General features: G+C 31.3%; 1 long non-coding RNA gene across 1 annotated transcript; it reads right to left on the bottom strand.

Moving 5' to 3' along the window:
- Positions 1–1838: 1838 nt before the first annotated feature.
- LOC139511657 (uncharacterized) lies at positions 1839–5064 on the bottom strand. Its single transcript, XR_011662065.1, has 3 exons — positions 5005–5064; positions 3646–3722; positions 1839–1906 (listed from the first exon to the last, which is right to left on the bottom strand). It is a non-coding gene; the product is annotated as an uncharacterized lncRNA (long non-coding RNA).
- Positions 5065–6037: the final 973 nt, after the last annotated feature.

The raw sequence follows: 6037 nt of genomic DNA, 5'->3' as shown, positions 1-6037 counted from the left end.
CATTGATGATGAAAGTAAAGTGTATCTATATAAAAATCTTAGAAAAGAGTACAAACTAGAATGTTAACTAAATATATCTAATTTTCAGATAAGGAGATTAATCACTAAATTTAGAATAAGTGATCATCCTCTTGATTGAAAAGGGGAGATATTTTAAAATCACAAGAGAGGAACGACTTTGTCATAAATGTAAAATACTAGAGGATGAGAAACATTTTTTACTCTATTGTGATTATAATAAAACTCTAATAAAAGCATATTTTCAACACATATGTACTGAAAATAATAACTTTATTAATTTAACTGAAGAAGAAAAAAATCATTATTTACTAAATCCATCAACGCCCTTCAAACAAATAAGTTAGGATCCTTCTTGAAAAAGTATTAGAACTGAAGGCAGGGGACTCTTAACAGCTTGTTTGTTATAAATTTGGATGTTGTTTTATGGTGTATGTTTGATATACAGTAAGTATGTATATATGGTGAACAGAGGAAATTATTATTTGATAAAGTTATCACTTTTTGTACTCAGTAACTTTAAAGAACTACCTAATGATAAGAAATATTTCTGGCTGTTCACAAATGAGCATTTACCAACTCTCGTATGCCTAGGAAAATACATTATTAAAGGTTTAGAAATAAGATCCAGATGTAAACAAAAAATATGAAGTAATATGATATTTTATTGTTATAAGATTTAATATAATTGTTATATAAAACACATGTTGTGTTAGGCTCTGATCCTGTCCATACGTTAAAGTGTGGTAATAGTTTTCTGTTTTGCCTTTTCCAATCATATTGTGTTGTAAAATGATGCCCTTTATGGGTTCTTGATCAGATTAATAAAATTCATATCTTATCTTATCTTATGGTTATTGTGTTAATATATGTTGGTCACAAACTGTAAAGTTTTTACGACAATAAAATATTTGATTTGATTTGTTATTAATATTTTACATTTAAACTGTTATATTATTAAATAATTACCAAACTTTTACTTTATGATTATTTGATTACTAAAGAAAATCATTTTCTGATTACCAAAGCAAAATTATTACTTAATGATTATGTGATTGCATTGGAAAATCAAAGTACTGAAGTACTGAACATCGGATTACAGCAATTTCTTGTGGATGGTAACCGAAGCACTCGTTTCAGAAAAAAAATCACATCTTTATACCTTAAAGTGAGATTAAAGTACAGATTTTTTTTCTGAGACTAGTTCGTGCGTGGATGATAAATAAAAGACAGGGAAAACGAAAAAAACAAAACCACTCTCGATATTCATTTTGGTTTTGGAAAAATCAAAAACGAAAAATGAAAACACTTCCGTTTCCCATTTTGGTTTTCGAGAAATACAAAATGAAAAACGAAAACTCATTTTGGTTTTTAAGAAATCAGAAACGAAAAATGAAAACACTTTCGTTTTTTGTTTTTTGTTTTTGATATTTCAAAACTAAAAATGAATGAACACAAATATACACGGACCGTATTCATATGTGCCCATACAAAGCGTAATTAAATGCAATTTTATTTCCTGCACATGCAAAATCTCAAAAGCAAAAACATACATTTTCCACTGAGCTATCAACACTTAGTTAACTTCAACTGAATAACTACATCACAAGGAAACTAATGGCAAACTTTAATTCATAGAAATAACTTATTATTTCATATTCAACCATAAAAATGGTTACGCTTGTATTATTTTGTTTTTTAAAGAATTTCTTTTTTTGTGGATTATGTGAGATTTATACGAATGAAAAAACAACAACACAGGAATATAACCTGTTTTAAAGTATATATATAAATCTGATTATATTCAATAAAAATTCAGAAAAATATCAAACTTTTAATACTACAGTTTTAATCGTCTGCTTTATATGGACTTATTCTCTTTAAATAGCTACAAAGAGAAAAAAATAACCATAAAGATTAGATAAAATAACAGTTTCACATAAGTTATAAATTCCATGTTACATTATTTAACTTTGTTGGTCTTATGTCAGTCAGAACGTTTTTTGAAGTGATTATAGTCGTTAAGCTTCGAAGAAAATGAAACAACATGGTAATTGTTTGGAAGAGGGTGTCATATATAAACATGTTATACATTCAAACAATCTTACCGACCCAACTACTTTTATTTCAAATCTGCCACCACAGTTCTTGGTTTTATATCCTACCACAATATCACTTAAAAGTCAATCCTGAATCCAATTTGATCCGTATTGTACTAGTTGATTGTTTCTTCAATTATGAATATGTGATTGAGAGAAAACAAGAATGTGTCCATAGTACACGGATGCCCCACTCGCACTATAATTTTCTATGTTCATTGGACCGTGAAATTGGGGTCAAAACTTTAATTTGGAATTATATTTAGAAAGATCATATCATAGGAAACATGTGTACTAAGTTTCAAGTTGATGTAACTTTAACTTCATCAAAAACTACCTTGACCAAAAACTTTAACCTGAACTTCGCACTATCATTTTCTATGTTCAGTGGACTATGAAATTGTGGTCAAAACTATAATTTTGCATTGAAATTAGAAAGATCATATCATTGGGAACATGTGTACTAAGTTTCAAGTTGATTGGACTTCAACTTCTTCAAAAACTACCTTGATAAAAAACTTTAACCTGAAGCGAACGGACGCACAGACGGACGAACGAACGAACGAACGGAGGCACAGACCAGAAAACATAATGCCCCACCTACGATAGTAATAAAAATAGACATATTAGACCGTTGGTTTTCCCGTTTGAATGGTTTTTACACTAGTAATTTTGGGCCCTTTATAGCTTTTTGTTCGGTGTGAGCCAAGGCTCCGTGGTGAAGGCCGTTCATTGACCTTTAATGGTTTACTTTTATAAATTGTTATTTGGATGGAGAGTTGTTTCATTGGCACTCACACCACATCTTCCTATCTATATATTACAACTTCGTAATTTATTTGGCCTTTTTAACTTTTTTGGATTCGAGCGTCACTGATGAGTCTTTTGTAGACGAAACGCGCGTCTGGCGTATATACAAAATTTAGTCCTTGTATGTATGATGAGTTTATTTACGAGTTTTTTAAATAACGAAATTTAAATTTAATTTGTCTAGCATACTATTAATTGTACGACCAGTTTACATGATTTTACGCTATTAATATATGTGTACTATAATCTTTATTTGATAGTTAGTGTTGATTGATGAAAAAACTAAAATAAATAAAAAAATAATAAAACAAAAATAACTGCGACTTTATAAAAAAAAACACCACGAAAAGTAGGTACCTTAACATGAAATTCTCCAAACTCCAGTTGCACCCCATCCTGTAGAAACTCCAATATTTCTGATTCTTAATGGGTTGGAGACATCAGTCCATTCGACGATTCTCTGTTTCCGTCCATTTTGCACTGTGATGCGTCCATTGTTCCATTTGATAAAAAATGTTCTGTAACTGTTTTCATTTAGAACTCTTCCAACATGCGTTGCCAACGCGTTACCTTGTTTCCTGTCACGGATTACCGACTTTGAGTTAGACCAACCACCCAATACTATCTCATAAAGAGGACTTTGCTCAGAATTTGAAGACATTAAAGCTATGTGCGCATCGTGTCTTGCCTTTACAGTGATTTTTATACTACCGCTTACTGGATTTCCAATAGCAATGCCAAAGTCGGACAATAGTTTGTATCTGTACAGATTTGGGGTTTCAATCAGTTTACAACCTTCAAGTAATAACCAAAATAAAAAAACAATAATAAAGTATGATTTTGAGTTGTTTACATTTACGTTATAGGTGGTCCGTGTTGGATTTTTATCTCATTTGAATGCATAGTACATCTATTTATTTTCATAAGTTATGAGCCATTTTGGGTTTACCGCACAGGCACTTGTTTCTATCCATAGGAAGGTCTTTATATGGATAGTCGACCTTCCTATGGATAGAAACAAGTGCCTGTGGTTTACCGGACTGGATTTTTTTTCGTGTTTAGGTTAATTTATTCACTATATATGGATAGTCGACCTTCTTATGGATAGAAACAAATGCCTGTGCACCACAAAGAGTATAATGTCTTTATTGCTGTCTCGAAGTTTTTGACTTTAGTTATTTGATATGCTGATGTGTTTTCCGCTTTGACATCTGAATTAATTTATTGTCAACTGTACATTTAAAAAAAAATGAAACGCAACCCGTCATTATAGTGATAGCCCTTCCTGCATTATATATTGACGCTATAATTGTATATCATATCCCAAACATGAATACCTGTAATGTCAAATCACTGGCCAGTGCTACGGTAGTCCCGTACTGAATGACATTTTAGCATCATTAGTTCCAACTCAATTATAGTCTTAATCATATATATATATAAAAAAAAAGAACAGTTGGTATGATTCCCATAGAGTCAACTCTCCATAAGAGACCAAGTGACACAGAAGTTAACAGATTTAAGAACGTTGTTTCCGATGAAAACAAAACAATCAAAACAAAAAGAACACAACAGACCGCTCACAACCGCCAACAGTATACTATGAATGTAATGCCATCTTAATTTGGGAAACATACTACATTATTGAGATTTTCAAATATATGTAATGTATATTTCCTTTAAATGATGTAAAATATGGAGTCGCCAACTTTGTTATTATTGTACACATACTTCAAAGTGTTGGTCTGGATGAACAGCCCATTTACGGTACAATGACGATTTAGTTAAATCAAATGAAAATGTGTGGTTTAAGTTGATGTTTAAGCTATTCCATGCCCATCAAGTTCAATATTCCCACTGGTTATTTTACAAGTTTGGTTATCCTTGTGAAATTCAATCTACACATAAATGGACAAAAGCTCATATAACTAATCAAGCATATTAAAGAGAAAGCCAAAAATGTTGTGTAAAAATAAGAACTCAATCTCTGATATTTATCTTTTTGTTTTTGTTTGTCCTTCATTTCATACAGAAATCCCCGTTTAATCACATTGGTAGTAAATGTATTTATGCTTACCATGTAAACCCGAGGAGACAATATATAGAAAGGAAAATACAATAAATGTGCACGTCTTCATCGTGGTGTCTGTATGTATAAAACTGAGAAAATATGTTCGGGCTTCAACGTAAATAATAGTTTCCTATGACGTATAAAAAAAGATGTACCAAAAACCAACCGCATGATGTATTACTGTTAACCAGAAAATAAATTAAAGCCATGTTTAGAAATGTCAGTATAAGGATGTGAAATGATAGATGTTGTCCTTATGTAACACAACCACATTATTAATGCACATTATTAGGTCTTTCCACTTTTCGTGGAAAGACCTTTTGTTTTTCTTCTTCTGATTTTTTTTTCTTCTGCCGTCTGAGATGCTTTTTTGTCTTACAACATATCGAATGGATTTTTGGCCCATGATGTTGTACAGAAATGGGGATTTCAAAACTCACCCTGTGTGACCGAACACTTATTCTTTTGGGAGTTATCTCCCCGTGTCCCCTTTTTCTTGTTATCGCTATATCTTAAACCGTAAAAGATTTTAGCAAACTGTTTTCACCAAATTGTTCGTCTACTCTTGAGAATGATTTGGTTTATTTGACTTGAGTGATCGGAAGACATTTTATTGGAGTTATTTCCCTTTGAAAAATTAAGATAGGCGATTTGTTGGTTAAATTCATACGTTATAAGTCGTAGAGACCTACAGTCTTTTGATATGAAGTCCTTGGTCCATTTGAAGGAAATTGAGGTCAAGGTCAAAGGTCAAGGTCATGTTCTAAATTTTGATTTTGCTTGTTATCGTTATTCCACAGAAACTGTGACAATAAATAATATGATGTGTTTGCCAAATAACAGTTTACAATAAGTGTTTTGGTTAACCCTTATAGGAGTTTTCTCCCCTTATGTATTTCAAATCAGTATTTCTCCACAACCATTCAAGTGATTGACCTTGAAATTGAGATCAAGGTCGAAGTTCAAAGTCATGTTATAAATTTTGAATTTTGCTTGTTATCGTTATTCAAAAGAAACTGTTACAGTTAATGATATGATT

The sequence above is a fragment of the Mytilus edulis genome, chromosome 2 (assembly GCF_963676685.1).
Source record: "Mytilus edulis chromosome 2, xbMytEdul2.2, whole genome shotgun sequence".
In the NCBI taxonomy this organism is placed as follows: Eukaryota; Metazoa; Mollusca; class Bivalvia; order Mytilida; family Mytilidae; genus Mytilus; species Mytilus edulis.
Note: the sequence above shows the minus strand (reverse complement) of the source record. Positions and strands in the feature narration are given on the sequence as shown.